This window comes from Hyaena hyaena, unplaced genomic scaffold (genome assembly GCF_003009895.1).
Source record: "Hyaena hyaena isolate Hyena2069 unplaced genomic scaffold, ASM300989v1 scaffold_663, whole genome shotgun sequence".
Lineage (NCBI taxonomy): Eukaryota > Metazoa > Chordata > Mammalia > Carnivora > Hyaenidae > Hyaena > Hyaena hyaena.
In genome coordinates this window covers 419,703-440,313 of record NW_024081296.1, presented here as the reverse complement: position 1 = coordinate 440,313, position 20,611 = coordinate 419,703, and the positions used below count along the sequence as shown (strand labels likewise).

Here is a 20,611-nt window from a genome sequence, read left to right as displayed (position 1 = left end):
GGAAAGGGGACAAGGGGAAAGGCGGTGGCCTCTCCTGGGGCATCAGAGCCCAAGCAGGCGGGGAGGTGGAGAGTCTATGTGAGCAGGGTGAGCAGGCCTGAATTCTGTGACGCCAGACTGAAACCGGGCATAACAATGAGAACTCGTGGTTTTCAGTGTATGTAAACTGATGTGGAAATACATCTATATGTAAATGTGCATGTGTTATTTATTTGTACAAATGCACATACATACACCCATACGCGTATATATACATACATTCATATAGTCCCTGGTTTTGACAATGGAAGGGCATGGAAGCAGCAACATCTCAAGGACAATGAGCACCTAGCGTCCATATCTTTGTTTCTAAATACCACTGAGAGCAGAGTTCCTTGAAGAAATGGCCGCTACCCTGCAGGGCCAGTGCAGAGAAAATATGTGATGAGTCTGGAATGCCTTGCTGTGCCAGAAAGGAAAAAAAGTGCTCAAAGAATGATGGAGACATGACAAGAGAACACACAAGCAAACCAGAAGGCTAGCTTACTCCCACCACGGCCAACTTATCTCAGGCTAACCATGTTCAAGGGAGAAGGAAAGTATTATAAAAGATATGTAATAATGATAAACAGTGGTAGTAACAAAATTATAATTCGTGGGCTCAATAGGAAGTCACGAGCCCATACTGATATAAATAAATGGGGAAGTGAGAAAGATTTCCCTTACAGCAGAATGGCAGCTAAGGAATGTAGAGGTAATGATTGAACTAGAAAATCGCTATTTGGCAGCCATCGCGGGAATAAAGAATTCAGCCAGGAAGCATCGATGAGTGCTAAAACTAATTGGTAAAAGTTTGATGAGGAACAGGATATTTACATAGCCTCAAATTCCCTTCCAACACAATATATGTTCATCACAAAGAGGAAAAAGAGTAACTTCACACTGGGGAGAACTGGCAGACATCATGTTAATCAGTGACTGATCGATCGAAGTTAGCATCACAAAAATGGGACAAATCAAAATTATGAGCCACCTGATAGAATAGAATATAAAGAATACAGTATGGTTTCCTGATATTCTTGCCAAAAATGCAGAACCTGAATCTAATAATGAGGAAACATCAGATGAACCCAACCTGGGGGACCTTCTGCGCAACCGGCCTCTAATCTCCAGAAGTGGAAAAGCCATGAACATCAAGGAAAGACCGAGGAACTGTGTCAATCTTGGATTGGGTCCTTTTGTCATAAAGGACGTTATTGAGACAACTGGCAATGTTTAAACGGGGCCTGTGAATCAGATGGTAATAAGGGCTGAATGGTGTGTCGGATATTGTGTGTGTGGTTTAAGGGGTGGTTGGTAAGGGGTTTCAGAGGAGAGGAGGAAAGCATGCCCAGAGCCCCAGGGCTGGGCGGGTGCTCAGGAAATATCCCGGTAGCTGCAGCTTTCAGGGTAGCTGCTCCATCGGCTCTCACAGAACCCCAGCCCAGCACACCAGGCCTGCCAGGGGGCACAGAGCGGCCAGTGCACGTGGGCAACATTCTCGAGGCCCCATCTCCCAGATGGAGAGCGTTTGCCACAGACTGCCCAGGCAGAGCCGAGTTTGAGCCAGGCCTTCCCGCAGAGAACCTGGGCATGGCTGGGGTGGACCCAGAAGAAGGGAGCAACGGACTCACTCAGGAAGAACTGCGGGACCTTGACTGAGAAGCAAGGCAGAAGCTGCTTCCCCACCCCCCCCCCAACCCATGTTTCCCCTGGCAGTGGAAGCTTTCTGCACTTACCTGCCCCTTGCTGACTCCCTCCTGAACCCCTTCCTGGTCCCCCTCCCTCTGGTTCTGTTACCCTCAGAGCAGCCCGGTCAAGGGCCTTATTTTCCTCTCTGTTCTAGCAACTGAGCCCTCCTGCCCCGGGGGCTGAGAGGCAATCTGGGAAGTGATTCAAGGCAGCAACATCGATTTCCCAGGATAGTCAATGGATCTGTGACTCTGTGAGCTGACTGTGGAGTCCACACTACTGAAGCTTTGTGGGGGTGGTGAGCCGTGGTGGGAAGAGCATGGAAATCAGAGCGAAACTGGATTCACATCCCCGTCGTGCCGGGTGACATCTATATCACCTTACTAAATTTACTTACCTCTCTGAGCCTCAGTTTCCCAGTGTGCCATCAATACTACCCCACGGATCAGTGTGAGAATTAAAATCATCGTGTGTCTGGCTCTAGATCAACCCTCGCAGAATGTTAGTCTCCTTCTCTTTCTCTCCAACCTCCCACATTCCAGCCAGCAACCACCATAGTAATCACACACACACACACACACACACACACACACACTCAAAACAATAGCCTTTCTGCCTCACAAAAACCCTTACCAGAAAAAAAAAGAGTTTGAGCTTTTGTTTAAAAGCCATTCTGTGGGGCGCCTGGGTGGCTCAGTTGGTTAAGCGTCTGACTTCGGCTCAGGTCATGATCTCACAGTTTGTGTGTTCAAGCCCCGCTTCGGGCTCTGTGCTGACAGCTCGCTCAGAGCCTGGAGCCTGCTTCAGATTCTGTGTCTGCCTCTCGTCTCTGACCCTCCCCTGCTCACTCTGTCTCTCTCTCTCTCTCTCTCTCTCTCTCTATCTCAGAAATAAATAAAACATTAAAAAAAATTAAAAGCCATTCTGTGGCTGAAGGGCGTGTGTTCCTCAACACCTCTGCATTAGAATTTCCCTGGACACTGGCTTTATCTCTTTTTTTTTTTTTAATTTTAATGTTTATTTGTTTTTGAGAGAAAGCACATGAGCACCAGTAGGGGAGGGGCAGAGAGAGAGGCAGACAGAGCAACCTAAGCAGGATCTGCACTGACAGCAGAAAGCCTGATGCGGGGCTCAAACTCACAGAACTATGAGATCACGACCTGAGCTGAAATCAAACGCCTAAGCGACTAAGCCACCCAGGAGCACCTCCCCTCATACACACACACACACTGGTTTTAAAATGCAGATTCCCACACTGCATCCCAGACCTGCTATCTGGAGAAGGAAGCTAGTTGGTGAGTTTTCCTTCTCGCTGTCTCACATTCACAATTCACCAAGAGGGATCTCACTGACCTGGTTTGAAACCATCCAGTGTGGAGGGTTGGAAATGGACAGGTGCTTGGGCATCTCCAGAGGCTCTGTGCTGACAGCTCGGAGCCTGGAGCCTGCTTCAGATTCTGGGTCTCCCTCTCTGCCCCTCCCCTGCTTGTGCTTGCTCTCTGTCTCACTCTCTCAAAAATAAAGAAATCATTAAAATTTTTTAATAAAATAAATCCAACTAAATTTAAAAAAAGAAATGGACAGGTCTCCTCAGAAGCCACCGGTCTTCCTTCTGCCCAGCCCGTTGGTGATTCCCTCTAGATAAGACCCCAACTTCCTCCTTGGGGCGCCTGGGTGGCTTAGTCGGTTAAGAGTCCGACTTTTGCTTAGGTCATGATCTCTCGGTTCGTGGGTTCGAGCCCTGCGTCGGGCTCTGTGCTGACTGCCAGCTCAGAGCCTGGAGCCTGTTTCAGTCTGTGACTCCCTCTCTCTCTGACCCTCCCCTGCTCACACTGTCTCTCTCTCTCTCTCTCCTAGAAATAAAAAAAAAAAAAAAAAAAAAAAGACCCCAACTTCCTCACCAACCAGGAGTGGCCAGAGTAACAGGGTCATCTGACCAAAGTCTGGAACTTGTGTGCAGAGAACCACTGTGAGCTCTTTTCTCGGAAGACGCTACAGGCACGGCTGGCAGACAGCTCTCCCATCCATCTTTCCCCTGCACCAGAATCCGTAATTGAGAACGCAGGATGAGGCTGGGCTCTTGGAGGGGCCGATGGTGGAGGCTGGAGGCTGGTGTGGGGCCCGGGGGTAGGATTGCCGTGCTTACCAAATAAAATAGAGAACATCCACTTAAATATGAATTTCAGATCAATAATAAGCGAAATTTTACTATCAGCGTGTGCCATGCAATATTTTTGATGCTAAAAAAAATTCTTCCCTGCTTATCTGAAAATCATATGGAAGTGAATGACTTGCATTTTATCTGGCAATCCCGCCTGGGAGAGCAGGGGCCAGGTCTGTTTGGCTCTGTGTTGAAGCACCAGTACCCGTTTCATGCCTGGTATATGGTAGCCACTCCATATATCCTTCTGAAATACTTAATTGTTGGAAAAGGCCTCTCAGAGGTCCCTCTCTCCCCACTAAAAGTAAACGCATCCTCCAGAGGCCAGCTTTGAACTTGTAAATTGACTCCTTCAAATTACTGGACTAGAGCACTTAGCTAGTGTTAAGATCTGTGCTAAATAAATTGAAATGCGGAGATAAATAAATAAACTATGGCTCTTGTCCTCAAAATGGTGATTAACCAGTAGGAGCAAGAGGTCTGAACTGAGAATTACTATGGAATATGATAGATGCTAGACAATAAAACCATAAGGCCAGGGCCAGGTGATTTTGTTCATCATTTTATCTCCACCAACACTTGCGACCCGGCAGGCACTCGGTAAATAGTGGTGGGGTGGAAACGGGAAAAGAGGGAGGCACGAACTGCTCAGTGCAGGTCCGCAGAGGTGAGGTGATTGATTAACTGAGGGAGGCGCGACGGTGATAAGATCGTTCACTCCAGGGAGGGAGTGACACCTGATGTGGATTGTGATGTCGGAACACAGCAGGCAGATGGAGAGGAAAGAGTATTTCTGAGGGAGGAACAGCATAAACTCATACAACACTTTATCGAGCAGGAAGTAATGCCTGGGGGCCGGTGATGAGGTCGGAAACAGGGAAAGCCCTGAACACATGGTCAAGGGGACTGGGCTTTATCCAAGGGGTAATGGATGCTCCTTAAAGACTTTTGAGTAGAGCCATGGCCTGCATGTGAGACATTAGCCTTAGCGTGGAGGATGGACAGCAGTGAAGACACACTGGAGGCCAAAGGCCGGTGAGAAACCACTGAAATAGCCTAGTCTGCAAACAATGGAGGCCTAAACTTGTAGATTACTGGAGGTATTGGGAAATAAGCCTGCAGGGCTGAAACCACTCCGTAAGGACTAGCTGTGAATGCCCCCATCTGTCCCTACTGTGTTCCTAAGTGCCCCCCCACCCCACCCCGCGATGGGAGGGGAGGCTGTGGCAGAAAGGGGGCATTGGGGAGGAAGGGGAGGTGGGAAGCAGCCCAAGACAAACTTCCTTCACTTCGCAGGCTTGCCTAAGGATTCAGCAGGGCTAGAGCCACCAGAGGTTGACTGCTAGCCCCCAGGCTCTTCCCTCCTGCTGCTGCCTGGGGGGAGAAGGCAGAGTCCAGAGCTCTCTGCGGTCTGCAGGTGGGACCTTACCCTCAGGGGGACCCCATGCCCAGCAAGCCACGCTCCCTGCTGAAGACAGGAGCTCAGTCTCAGGGTACAGCCACCCCCTTCCTTCCAGAAGATGATCCCAAAACATGTCCAGAGGGATTATCAAAAATTCCAACCTAGTATTTACCCAAAGAATACAAAAATACAAATTCAAAGGGATACATGCACCCCGATGTTTATAGCAGCATTATCTACAATGCCAAATTGTGGAAACAGCCCCAAATAGATAGATAGTGTGTATATATATATATATGTATATATATATACACTATAAAGTATCTATATATGTATATAGATACTATATATTATAGGTACTATAGTATAATACTATATATTATAGATACTATATATATAAAATATATAAATATAATATTATATACAATATACATAGTATATATATAACATATTCACACAATATATAGAGTATATATCTAGCATATATACTATATATACCATAGTATAGTATATGTACTATATATACTATATATGCTGTATACTATATATAATATGTATATACTATATATGTATATATAGTATAGTAATATATATGCTATATATACATATATAGTATTTATATATTATATGCACTATTATATATTATATAGTATAATACATGCTATTGTTTATATATTATACATAATATTGTATTTATATATCTTACATATACTATGTATATTATATATAATATTGTATTTATATATTTTACATATAAATCTACCATACTATACATACGCTATATATACACAATGGATATATATACATTTATATATAAAATATATAAATACAATATTATATATAATATTCCATTGTATATTTACTCAGCCATAAAAAATTCTTGCCATTTGCAACAACATGGATGGAGCTAGAGTGTATTATGCTAAGCAAAATAAGTCAGAGAAAAGACATACCATATAATTTCACTCATATGTGGAATTTAAGAAACAAAACAAGCAAGCAAAGTGGGGGAAAGGAGAAGGAGGGGGAGAGGCAAACCAAGAAACAGAGTCTTAACAACAGAAAACAAACCGATGGTTACCAGAGGCAGCGGGGCATGAGTGAAATGGGTCATGGGGGTTAAGGAGGGCATGTGTGATGAGCATTGGGTGATGTATGGAAGTGCTCAATCACTACATTCTACATCTAAAACTACTATTACACTGCATGTCAACCAACCGGAACTTAAATAAAAACTCTTAAAAAATTCCAAACCTGAGGGGCACACAGGAGATCTGTTAGTTCAGCCCTAGGCCCAGAACCAGGCCCCAGTCCTGGGTGCGTCCCCCACTCCCTCTCACGCAGCTCTTTGGGCATCTCACTCACTTCTGGAGCCATCAGACCTTACCTGTAGCAGACACAGAGTTTGGAGTTAGACTAACCTGGGTTCAAATCCACCCAGATATGTGCCCTTATGCAAGTCACCTCACCTTTGTGAAATATTGCTTTCCCTGCTTAACGAATGACACATCCTTCACAGCCGTGACTAATTAAGTAAAATATCCCATATGAACAAACTCAGGACAGTACCTGGCATGTAGTCATGATTCCTGTAAATGCTGCACTCCTTCATCCCTGAACTGACAGAGAGTTTTATCTGCCTACCTTCCTATATTCATTCGCCCTCCTAATGTATCCTGGGTGCCTACTATGTACCAGCTCCTTTCTAGGTGCTGGGAAAACAATGGCAGGCAAAACATAGTCCCACCATCGTGGAAGTTCCATGCTCCTGGGGCAGATAGATACTAATTGATCACACAAATAAAAAGAAAATTATACCAATAATGAGTACCGCGAAGGAGAGAAACACACAGCCACTTGGTTAGTCCAAGGACCTCCAGAGATGGAGCCTGGGGCTGACACACCTTTGGCATGGCCCACACCAGGGAAATGCTAGGGACCTTACATTCCTGTTAACTGGTTTCCCAGAAGCTCCAGTTCCCAAAAACAAATGTATTCAGAACAGGGAACTTGGGAGGGGAAACCTGGAATGCCCCCAGATCCAATCCTGAACCAGGTTCCCCAGAGCCCAATCCCACCCCAAAATAAATAAAGCCTCTGCCGGGCTACGTCCTCAGCAACGCTAAGCAGCCTCCCCAGGGAAGACGGATCTTGCTACAGGTTCACCATGAACTTCTTTACCGTCCTGCTGCTGGCCACATTAGCCTCCACCTCTCTCGCCATCCTTAATGGTGAGTCTGGCTTCTGTCACACTCCTCTTTGTTCCCCAGAGGTCACCGAGCTGTCCGCTGGAGAGTCCTCAGCACTAGGAAGACCTCTCCTTAATCCTTGTAATGTGCTGAGTGGAGATGCATAACGGAAAGTGCACCCTCGGGGTGACTGAGGTGTGGAGGCAGGGGACTAGGACTCATGGCCCCAGGAACCCTGCACCCTAGAAATCCTGGGGCCAGGACCAGAAGAGCCTCCTGGACCCAAATCAAGGTGGTCTATGGGTTAACAGAGATTCAGATTCGATTTCAGCCTCTGAGGGTGGTGGACACCCCAGGCAGAGCCCCTGTCCTCCTCTGGGGCTCCCTCTGTAACCTGCAGGGCAAGACATACATGCACATTCATTCAACAGCGATTTAATGAGCATCTACTCTGTGCCAGACACACAGCGCTAGGCACTTGAGATACACTAACAAAATACAGAGACCTCTGTCATCCTTGAGATTTCACTCTAGGAAAAAGAACCCGATCATTAGCATGTTAAACAAATTACAGAGTGTGTTAGAAGCGCTAAGACAGAGAACAGGGTAAGGGAGGTGGAGATGCTGGGGCAGGAGGGGGGTACACACTAGCATCTCACGTGTTAAATATCTTAAGACCTCTCGAAACTCTAACTTCTTATTTTTCAGAGCCACACGATGAGATCCAGTTGGAGGGTCAGCCCATAAATGCCCGTAAGTCTCACGTTGACAGCCTTTAGAGTAAGTTGGTGGGAGTAAAAGATTGTCGGGTAAATGATGAGTTCTCCACATGAGGAAGAAGTGGAAACCATTCCTCCTGACGTTGGACCTTAATCCTTTTCTGCTGCACTAATTGGCCAACATCTGGGGGCCAGGAACAATTTGAACAGCTGGGTAGTCATTGACGATGGGTGTAGGAACTACGTCTCATACCCAAATGCTAGCAGGTAGGGAGTTTCAGCTCATGCTGAGGGGAGGATGCTGGAGGGGTTCATCGGTCCCAGGCTCCCCCAGAGCCTCAAAGTCATGAATATCGCAGGATCCTGCTTTGTAGATTATCCGTAAACACAGTTCAACCTCAGGCTAGCTTCCCCTGATTTACCAGATTAGGCAGACTCCAGCAATACCCAGAATTCAGAAAAAAAAAGAACCAATATTTATTGAACCCTTCCCATGCAACAGACAATGGGTTGGGGGTTTGCATAGTTAATCTCTTTTCATTGGGAAGGTGAATTTACTAGAAATGGAATCCCTATTCAATGGCATTCAAAATCAGGGATGCGCCTTTCAGGTGCTCATAGATTCGGATGCTGGTATGGGATCTCAATTCTGGTCTACACTGACTGGGCAATGACCCAACCCTGACACCCTCTAGCATGTTAAGAGATATGGCATAGAGCTGGCTGGTTGTTTCTTACCACCAGCTCTTTCTCTGCCCCTCACTCCATCTCCTTGGCCCCAGCTGCTCAGCTGATACCCGAAAAGGACCACGTCTCCATTGAAAACCTTTCTGAGGAATCTCTCATCTCCAGAGAAGAGCTGATTTTTGAAGAGGATGATATCATCAAATCTCCCAGGAGACCAAGGCATCAAAGGCCCGAGCTGCGTCACCCCATCCCCCAGGAGGACAGTGTCAGAAAGGCTGTCCCTCAGTCAGAAGAGACTACAGAACTCACTCCCAGTGCTGGTAGGGGAAGAAGCCGGGAGGGAGGGCATTAAACAGAAAAAGGCAGGGGCTGGACACTACCTTGGGAGACAAAGTTGGGGTTGGAAAGAGGAAGCTGAAGGGGAACAAGAATTAAAGGTAAATGAGGAGCGGAGGATCCACTGATCCCCCGTGTCAGCACCGAGGAGCTTGGGAGAGGCATGGAGGGGACTAACCTTACCTTGACATTTCTCTCCCAATATTCCCCAGCAACCACCTCAGAGGGAAAGCTGGCCAAGCTGGGCCATAAAATCGGCAAGAATCTGGACAAAACAGTGAAAGAAACCATAAGCTATCTGAAAAGCCTATTACCTCATGCCTATGAAGTCATAAGGCCCTAATGATAACAAGGCCCAGTCCTGGCCAAAGCTGGCGTCTACAGCACCCAAACCCTGCTCGCCCTGGCCACCATCTCTCAGCTCCCCACATCCCTTATTAAAGTGTTGCATCCCGGTCTGGCTCTGTGGTGCCTTTGTTGGGCCAGGAGGGAAGGCAGAGGCCCCCACTCTGCTTTGATTCTTCCCGAGTTACCCTGCCGCTCTCATGTTAAACCTCCCCTCCTCAGCTTACAAACCTGTTCAAGTCTCCACATCCCAAGATACCCTCTGTGAGGTCTTGACTCCCCTCAAGCTGCCCCTCCTCCTCCTCATGCCCACTGCCTCCGTGCTCCCTCACCCTCCTGCACTCCTCACCCCCCCCCCAACAATCTGCGTTTTCACACCTGCCAGCCTGCGGCAACTGCTCCCCCCAACATCACTGACAGAAACAAATCTGGTGGCTATTTCCGGTCACCGCTACTCTCTTCACTGTCTCAGCAGAACCGGACACACCCCTCCCAGAAACTTCCCCCACACTGACCTTCCAATGAGCTGCACCCTACTGGTTTTCCAAGCCCCCCATTTCCTTCCTGGCATATTTTCTGACTATGCGCTCTGTGCTCCCAGCGTCCCATCCTGTGCTCTCTCGCCTTCTCTCCACCTTTCTTCCTCTACATTCCCATCTGCCAAGACTTCACCTTCACCTCAGGGAGGATGGAGTTTACCCATTTACCCACCCACCACACATCCACCAGTGCCTACTATATGCCAGACCCATCTACCTAATATGTGCCTAACTCTCCCCACCCCAACCCTGGCCAGTTTTCACCATAAAGGCATGGGGACCCAGTGGGGAAAGAAGACACTGGGAAAACAAAAATCTCTCCCGGTCTTACAAATGGAAGGAAGATTGCCCATTTGAAGGGAGATAGGATGGCAGGAAGGAAACTATGAGAAAACAGAAAATATATATATCAGCCTCTGCTCCCGCGTACCTGGCACAAAGCTTCAAAACCTGTGTAATTTCCTAAGTGATAAGCACACTAGAGGCATCCCTGTTCTAAAATTTGGCCTTTGACACATTCCTGAGACAGGGATCCTAAGACTCTTGAAAGTTCCTAAGTCATAAGAGCATCAGGAGCGTCTTTTGTTCTTTTTTTTTTTTTAATATTTATTTATTTTTGAGAGAGAGAGAACGCAGATGGGGGAAAGGCAGAGAGAGAGGGAGACACAGAATCCAGAGCAGGCTCCCAGCTCTGAGCTGTCAGCACAGAGCCTGACAAGGGGACTTGAACCCACAAACCATGAGATCATGACCTGAGCTGAAGTCGGATGCTTAACCCAGCTGAGCCACCCAGGCACACCAAGCATCTTTTGTTCTAATGAGGTGACTCCGGTGGGCTTTTGGAGGCTCCTGGATGGAGGCTGGCCGCCAGAAGGACCAAGCCATGATGAGAAGCTTGGAATTTTCAGCCCATCCCCCGCTTCACTGGAGAAGGGAAGAGGGGCTGGAAACAGAGTTAATAATTGATCATACCCATGTGATAAGTCTCCATAAAATCCCAATACTGTGAGGTTCTGAGAGCACCCAGGTTGGTGAACATGTCCACACAGCAGGAGGGTGACATCACCCAGTTCCACCGGGAGAGAAGCACCAGTCCTCAGGATCCTCCCAGACTCTGCTCTGGGTATCTCGTTGTCTGGCTGTTCATCTGTATCCTTTATCAGATCTTTTCATAAACTGGTAAACGCAAGCATTTCCCTGAGTTTTGTGAGTCGCTGTAGCAAATTAACTGAACCCAAGGGAAGGGTCTGGGAAGCTCTGATTTATATGATTTATAGCTGATCAGTTAGAAGAACAGGTGACAACCTAGACTTGCGACTGGCATTTGAAGGGGGACCTGAGCCTTTTACCTGCGGGAGCTGATGCAACCTCCAGGTAGTGGCAGAGCTGAGCTGAATTGTAGGACACCCAGCTGGTGTCACAGAGTCGCTTGGTGGCAGAAAACTCACACGCGCTGGTAACCAGAAGTGTCAGAAGTGAAGTGTTCTGCATGTGAATAAGGATGACTGAGTTTTTCCAACTCAGGAGCCACCTCTGATGTCTATTGTCCAACCCCCCAGGACATATAAAAAATGTACTCGGTCAACAGAGTGATCAACTCACAGCAATGCAGGCCAGGTGCTGCCCCAGCCCAGGGAAACCTGGAAGTGTGTTCACAGCTGGGGGCAGATAAAATCATCTCCATCCTTCCTTCCTTCCTTCACTTTTTCCTGGTACAGAAAGTTTCCAGCTGCCCACTTTCCTTAGTTACCCACCCTCCCCTCCAATACAAAGACACACTCACAACCCCACCAAAAATACCACCCAGCCTAGATAGAAAGTTCTATCTTTCTCATAAATTCTTGCCAGGCATAAATTCTTGAGACGAGGCATAAATTCTTGCCAAAATGACAGAGGAAGGTGGTGAGGGATTCCAGAGTTTAGGAAAGAATTGGAGGGGAAGCTCCTTGAGTTAGATTAGGAAAATTGAAGTGTCTTGGAGATTAAAGGCCCCAGACTCATCCTTCCGACCCTCCACTTCAGACCAATACAAAAAATGATGTGAAGGTCATTACGTAATGGTCAAAGTATCCACCTTACCAGTGGCCGGACAGATGCTCTATAAACCCAAATTGCAGGGCTCTCGGTTAAAACTGGATAGGAGACCCCAGGCCAAAGGGGCCTTGCACTCTGACCCCATCCCCCCACTCTCACCCCGCCCCACCCCACCTCACCTCACCCCCGATTCACAGACTGAACAACAGACAGGGCTGCACGAGCTACTCTAGGATTCTCACCCATAAGATCATCTACTCTTCCCCCAAAGGAGGGTAAGCACCACAGGGGAAAACAGCCTGGGAAGTGTTCCCTCCAAATTGCTCCTCTTGTGGGGAGGGAGCTTCTAAGAGGGAAAGCCATCGAGGCAGAGTAGCCTTCTCTTCTCTCAACCCTTTTGGCTCAATGGGTGGGCTTAGGATCTGCTAGCAACCACAGGCGTGGCTGGAAAGAGAGGAGTGGAAAGGGGCGGGGGAGGAGAAGACAAGCCGAGCATCAGAGCAGTCTCCCACGTCACAGATATTTGGCCATTCCTGACCTACAAAGTGGCCATATTATATGGCCCACTTATTTTTATAGCGCCTGCTATGTGAAAGGAGGAAATAAGAAATAGATTTCCCAACAGGAAATGGGGAGGTAAGTTTCTAAGTGCTTTCCACATATTTACTCCCTTAATCCTTGCAAACAAACAAACAAAAATGCTATCCCCATTTTCAGATGAAGGGAATGAAGTAACAAGTTCTCATTGCTATTCTTTGTATATCCTCCGGGAATCAGTGGGGTGGCAGCTTTACTACTGCCCCCCAAGTCCTCTCGATTGGGTCCAAATAGGACCGAAATGAACTCCAAGACAAAAGAAACTCGGTCTCCTCTCTCCAGATGGCTCAGTGCCGTTGCTCAGTACAGCTCACGGGCAGGTTACAAAATAAACACTACCTGGCCCCCCCAAAATATCATGTAACTCCATTTTAGCAACCAAGAAGTACTCGAAATTTGAACCTAAACCCCCTCCTAATTTCAAAAGTGACAAGGAGCAAAATTTAAATATACTTTTCTTTTACGTCAAAATGCAAGACAATCAGAAGTCCAAAATTCTTCCCTTTCCCAGTGCTGTACCGCTCATTCTTAGCCAGAAGGCCCCACTCCAAAGGCATCTAGCTCTGTCCATTTGCCTGGACACCCCCGTTCCTAAAGCGTACCCATCGACCACAAAGTCAGTTCCCTATGTCTCCCTTCCGGCCGCCAGGGCTCTGGCTGGGCCTCCCCACCCGACAGCACCCTGTGACCTCCCAGAATGGGCTGGGGAGGGTGTTCTCCGTGCTGCTCCAGCTGTTCGGTAGAATAAGGTCGGGGTGTGAAGGGAAGGGTAGGTGCACACACTCCGCTTCCCAAAGTGTGGGGCGGGGTTTGGAACCGTTCTGTCCTCTCCCTGGCCTGGGGGGAGCCGCCTCTCAGACGTCTAAGGTGTGACAACAGCACGGACTGTGGTGAGGCCTCAAGCCCTGAGAGGATGAGGAGGGTGGAGAGTCTGAGCCTGGGGAATGCCCCCCCCCCCCCCCCCGCTGGGGAGTCAGGGGCAGGGCTGTTATACCTGGAGGTAGGGGACTGGCTGCATCCCGGGTCTTCCCCCTTAAACGTAAACAGCTCCTCCGGCACCTCCAAAGTTAACTTAATCTATCCCCAAGTAGCTCACTGGTCCCTCTTTCTCAAAGTCGGAGTAACTAGGACCCAGAATAATGCTACGGTACCAGGGTCATACCCAACAAAACTTAGAGGCACCGGCATATTCTCAGGTCCCAGAGCAAGTATGTGCCCAGAACCTAGTGCACAACAATCTTGTGGGGTTATTTGGGGGGTGGGGGGGGAGAAGGTGGGGAGAACCCTTAATGAGGATTCAAGATGCCAAAGGCCAGCCCTCAGCCACGGAAGCCTCCTGCCGCCTATGGAGAGGTGAATTTGGGCATTCAGTTTACCCCTAGACGGTGGGGAGCATGACTACCATCTCTTCTCTTAAAGTAGGGCGTTTCAGACATTTCCGTCATCTTGTGATATTTAAAATTTGGAATAACGCTCCCAGTAGTCCTAATTTAACTCGGAAGTGACTAGATCTATTTCTCTCCTGCATGAATTCCCCTTAGTGTGTATTTCATCTTCTCATTACTTGGGGAGTGGGGGAGGGAGGGGGAGGCCTGACCACAAATTCCCCGGCATGCCCCTCAGGGCATTGGGCAATACCTCCCCCACCCCTCACTCCTAAATAACTGTGTCCCTTTGAAACTAACCTAACAATAGTCGCAGTGCTCGCCACTAATCGGGTCCTTTCCTCGCTCGCTCGCTCGCACTGTGCAAACCCCTGTCTGCTCAGGTTTCTCGCCCGTCCAGGCTCCCTCTAGCGGTCTCACTCGGCTTTGCATCCTTATTAAATCGCCCCATTCATCCTCTCTGATCCAGAAATGAATATTCTTTTTTTTTTCTTTTTTTTGAAATTTTTATTTAAACTCCAGTTAGTTTACACACAGTGTAATATTAGTTTCACGTGTGCAATATAGTGAGTCAACACTTCCAGACAACACCTGGTGTTCATCACAAGTGCACTGCTTAATTCCCACTATCTAAGCCATCCTCCCACCCACCTCCCCTCTGGTAACCATCAGTTTGTTCTCTATAGTTAAGAGTCTGTCTCTTGGCTTATCTCTCTCTCTTTTTAATTTACTTTTTTTTTTTAATGTTTTATTTATTTTTGAGAGAGAGACAGAGACAGCGTGAGCAGGGGAGGGTTAGCTAGAGAGGGAGACAGAATCTGAAGACAGGCTCAGGCTCTGAGCTAGCTGTCAGCACAGAGCCCGATGCGGGGCTCGAACCCACAAACCTCGAGATCATGACCTGAGCCGAAGTCAGACACTTAAACAACTCAGCCACCCAGGCGCCCCTATTTTTTATTTTTTAATTTACATCCACATTAGTTAGCATATAGTACAATAATGATTTCAAGAGTAGAATCCAGTGATTCATCCCCCACATATAACACCCAGTGCTCATCCCAACAAGTGTCTTCCTTAATGCCCTTACCCATTTAGCCCATCCCCCCACCCACAACCCCTCCAGCAACCCCCAGTTTGTTCTCTATACTTAAGAGTCTCTTATGTTTTATCTCCCTCCCTGTTTTTATATTTTTTGTGCTTTTCTTCTATATTCATCTGTTTTGTATCTTAAATTCCACATATGAGTGAAGTCATATGATATTTGTCTTCCTCTGACTAATTTCTCTTACCATAATACCCTCTAGTTCCATCCACGTAGTTGCAAATGGCAAGATTTCATTCTTTTTGATTGCCGAGTTAATAATCCAGTGTATGTATGTGTGTGTGTGTGTGTGTGTGCGTGTGTATATATATATACATATATATATATATGTACACACACACACAACTTCTTCTTTATCCATTCATCCGTCGATGGACATTTGAGCTCTTTCCATACTTTGGCTATTGTCGATAATGCTGCTATAAACATGGGTGCATATGCCTCTTCAAAGCAGCACACCTGTATCCCTTGGATAAATCCCTAGTAGTGCAACTGCTGGGTCGTAGGGTGGTTCTATTTTTAATTCTTTGAGGAACCTCTATACTGTTTTCCAAACTGGCTGCACCAGTTTGCATTCCCATCAACAGTGCAAGAGGCTTCCCCTTTCTCCACATCATCGCCAACATCTGTTGTTGCCTGAGCTGTTAATTTTAGCCATTCTGACAGGTGTGAGGTGGTATCTCATTGTGGTTTTGGTTTGTATTTCCCTGATGATGGGTGATGTTGAGCATTTTTTCGTGTGTCTGTTAGCCATCTGGATGTCTTCTTTGGAAAAGTGTCTCTTCATGTCTTTTGCCCAGAAGAAATGAAGAAATATTCTGCTCTTTTCTAGTTCAGTCCTTAAAAGCACTAGATGGGGAGACACTTCCTTTTTCTTTTACTCTATCTCAAGTAAGGCCCCTAAGAACTCAACCTTTCTCCCAAGAAAATCTTATCTTTTTCTCCAGCTCAGTCAACAGAACTTCCTTCTTTTTTCTTTCCTTTTCTTGCTGAGTTTTCTCACTATAAGACCAAGACTTGCATCTCACAGGCTCCACATGTCTCCTTGATTCCCTAAGTCTGATTTCTAAAGACACAATGTTCGAGACACCTTGATAGATACATACAAACCTATCCTTTAGGTTTGTAATAATTCCGTTGATTCTTTTCATCCACATTGGAGTTTCCTCTACAGAAGGGGTCCTGGTCCTTTTTATCTGTACGAAGTCCACCACACCTGTGTGGTTAATCCCACAGTGGGCCGCTGAGATCAGAGGCCAGGGCTGACTCAATAAATGTACAGCCCAAAGCCAACTTGAGACTGTGTGGTAGGAATCATTCTAGGACCCTGTGGGCCGGCCATAGATAAAATCCTTCCATGTTTCCCTCTGAGGCCTTAAATGTGGTTTAAAACAAAGTAGACAATCGGGATCTGGGACAGCCAACCTCGCATCACTTACCAAAGATCAGCACAAATAATAGGAAGCCAAAATGTAACCACCTTGTGGTCTGAACCCACATGAAATTGGGGTAATTTCATTCCGGCTTCAACTGCACCCATAAAGCTGCAGGTCAAAGTTACCTTCAAAGCCTTTGCCTGTCAAAATCCACTGTGCTGGAATCCCCCTAGGCCAGTCCCTGATTTTACTGTCAGGGCTCCAGGGTGGCCCACCAGCATGTCAGCCTTCCAGCCCTCTGAATCAGGCCCATGGAGAAGGTGCCCCCAGAATAGCGGGCCAAAAGGAGAGCAAAGTATCAATTTTATTAATGGCCAGACAAGGGCCAGACAAGTGCACTCTGACTTCTCTGGCAAACTGAAGTAAATAATGAAGTCAAGATTCAAGTCCAAGAGGGGCCTCCTCTACTTCGTCCCCTGCCTGAGCCAGTAAGCAGACAGGGAAACAGCAGACATGCCCCAAGGGAGAGAAGGAGAAGGAAGCCTTGTCCAAACGTGTGTGTTTGCATCACGGGAGGGCAGCAGAGAAAGAGGCAACGCTATTCAGGAACAGTCCTGTTAACGCATGGACCACTCTCCCTGGTGGAACCTGTCCCATAAATGTACTGTCCCCCCCTCCTCCCCGCTGCTATGCACCCCCACCCTGCAGGGGGGGAGCACCCGCCTGCCTGAGGAGATCCTTTCATCTTGTATTAGTTTCCCAAGTACAATTTCTAAACACAAATGGCCACAAATGTACTGGCTTAAAACAATACAGCTGTATTATCTTGTAGATCCAGAGGTCAGAGGTCCAAGATGGGTCTCATGAGGCTAAAATCAAGGTGTCAGTAGGGCCGCATTCTTTCCCGGAAGCTCAGGGGAGAATCCATGTCAGCGCTCATTCCAGCTTCCAGAGGCCACCCACATCGCCTGGCTTTCAGTCCCATCTTCCCATTTTCTGAGCCAGCCATGTCCCGCCACGGCTTCTCACTTTGCCATCCATCTGGTTCTCTCTCCTGAATCCCTCCCCACAGTTAAGATTCCTCGTGCTTACACTGGACGTAATCTGGGAAAATCTCCCTATTTTCAAACCAGATGGTTAACAATCTTAATTTCACTCCAAACCTTATTTCCCTTTTGCCATGAAAGCTAACATAATACAGATTCTGGGGATTAGGACATGGATATCTTGGGGGCCATTATTTTGCTAACATATGTATCCCACACCCATGGGATCCGTGACCACCCAAACCCACTTAGGCCTTGGTACCACAGGAATCAGTTGCCAGAGGTCCCAAACCATCCAGGTAGGTACTGAAGTCTATACCCTGTCCCATCTGCTCTCAGAGGAAGGTGGGTAACCGAATCCCTCCTGTCACACCTGTTCTGTTTTCCTCAATCATCACCGAAGCCAAGCCAAAGCCTCCAAGACCCAGTTATCCGGACTCCCAGGTCCCTAACCCAACCCAACTCTCTGCTGGGCCTCTCTCCCAGACCCTTTCACTGTGACTTCTAAAACTCCTGGCATGTGGTCAGCAGACTCCTTGATAGTGCCAGTTTTGGGTGTTCTCATTGATTAGTCTCATTTTAAGATTTCCTGAGACTCCCACAGGCCCTACAAGGCTCTCAAGGGGAAAGTGCTTTCCCTCCCACTGCCAATTACCTCGGAGCTAGAATGTGGGTAGGGAGGGTCTCCTGGTTTCCCACTGCTTCTTCTATACCACTGCTCCAGCTTCCAATTTCAAAACCTCCTCTCCTTGGAAGCTCTGAACGCAGGCTGCCAACCCCCTCCCAACCCTCCCCTCAATCACCGATGGCCTCAGCTCCTGTTCTTCTTCCCCTCACTTGCCTGTCAACATTCCTGACGATGTTCCACATTCACACAGATGATCTCGCGACACTCTGGCTTCTCAGTCCTTGACCTTTGTACCTCAGCCCACACTTTACCACCGTGAGCTCCCAAATCTCCAATTCAAGAATCACATCTTATCTGCAACGTCCTGACCTTCCATCTCCTTTCCTCTAGAAGTTCAGTTGTAGCAACGCTTTGGCCTTATCCAGACCCCTGATCTATTCCACCATGGTTTCCATTTGGTTAATGACTACATTTCCCAGGCTGCTTTGCAGTTAGATGGGGCCATGTGACTAGGTTGCCGCCAGTAGGATATGAGCCAATATGATGTTGGCAAATTATAGGAAGGGTCTTTGGCAGAAAGGGAGTATGTCCTCTCCTTCTCTTTGTCCCCCTTCCCACCAACTGGAATGAGATGAGAGGTGAGAGCTGGAACTGCTTTCAGAGGCCATTAAATGGAAGCCACCCTTTTGAAAAGAAAAAGTTACAAGATAGTAAAAACCTGAATCTTGAATATTGTGAAGCCACTATATTACCCATGTTTAACTTCCACTTAAGCCATGGCATCAAGACCTTGTATTTGCACCTGAACTAGTACCTTCATATACTTGTCCACCTCATCTTCCATCTCATTACATATAACCTCATACTCAATTATTCAAGTCAAAAACCTGAGACTCAATATTGATTTTTGCCTTTGCCTCAATCCACACATCAACAGAGCCTTAGACTCTATCTCCAAAATATGTCTTGACTTCATCCCACTCTCTCCATCCCCATACCACCACCCTAGTTTCACCAGAATGATCTATCACTTAGATTTCTGCAGTGGCCCCCTGACTAACCTCTCTACCTCCACCGTTACCCCTTCCAAACCATCCTCCAAAAGACACGTGATCTTCTTTTATTATTATCTTTATTTTTATTTTGAGAGAGACAGAAAGAGAGGGAGAGAGTGTGCACATGAGCAGGGGAGGAGAAGAGAGAAAGGGAGAGACAGAATCCCAAGCAGATCGCATGCTCTCAGCATGAAGTCGCCCATCTTGTGATTTGATCTCACCATCATGACCTGAGATCGTGACCTGGACCAAAACCAAGAGTCAGACATTAACCATCTGAGCCACCCAGGCACCCCAGACGAGTGCTATTCTTAAAGTATATCAAATCATGTCAGTTAGTTTGCTGATGAAAACCTTATGTGTGTTTTTTTTAATCTTTTTTTTGTGTGTGTGTCTGTTTATTTTGAGAAAGAGAGTATCCACGCAAGCAAGGAAGGGGTAGAGAGAGGGGGAGACAGAGAATCCCAAACAGGCTCCACACTGTCAGTGCAGAGTGCCACGCACAACTCACACTCGCAAACAGTGAGATCGTGACCTGAGCCAAAATGAAGAGTTGGATGCTTAATGGACTGAACCACCCAGGCGCCCCCTCATAGGTGTTTTCCAGTTGTACTTCGAATAAAATCCAAACTCCTTACCAAGGCCTACAGGCACTAAATGGCCTGGTTCCCATTCATTTCACTCCACTCTCCTGCTCAACACTTCACGGCCACGCTGGTGTCTTTCATGGTCCCTGGACACACCAGCATTTTCCCAGCTCAAGGCTATCATCCTTACTATTCCTTCTGCTAAGAACCTTGTTCCTCTTGCTGTTTGCTTAGCTGGCTCCCTTCCATCCTTTAGGACTATGCTGAAATGTCACCTCCCCAGAGAGAGCTTCCCTGGCCACCCCATTCAGTGCCCACCCCATCTACGCTCCCATCAGTCACTGTCCCCTCACTCTACTCATTGCCTCACTGCACTCACCACATTCTGAAGTGATCTTATTTAAACATTTGTTTACCTGTATACTTTCTACCTCACAAAAATGTAAACTCTATGAAACCCAGGAACTTGTCAATTATTAGTACTTATCATTTCTCTCTAGTATCATGAACAGTAATTACTGGGCAAGGAGAGTTCAGTGAATAAATCCAAATTGAATTTATGAGTGAATGGAAGGAAGGAAGGAAGGAAGGAAGGAAGGAAGGAAGGAAGGAAGAGAGAGACAGAGAGAGAGGGAGGGAGGGAGAAAGAAAGAAAAAAAAGAAAGGAAGGAAGGAAGGAAGAAGGAAGGAAGGAAGAGAGAGACAGAGAGAGA

The 20,611-nt window shown here is 47.2% G+C and overlaps 1 long non-coding RNA gene across 2 annotated transcripts; it reads left to right on the top strand.

Moving 5' to 3' along the window:
* The first annotated feature begins 4,708 nt into the window (after nt 1-4,708).
* Nucleotides 4,709-9,627, top strand: LOC120220021. 2 transcript variants are annotated; one of them, XR_005525439.1, is made up of 4 exons: nt 4,709-4,906; nt 8,171-8,215; nt 8,964-9,188; nt 9,417-9,627. It is a non-coding gene; the product is annotated as an uncharacterized LOC120220021 (long non-coding RNA). The 2 variants fall into 2 exon arrangements; XR_005525440.1 differs by lacking the exon at nt 4,709-4,906 and adding an exon at nt 7,440-7,504.
* The last annotated feature ends 10,984 nt before the right edge of the window (nt 9,628-20,611 follow it).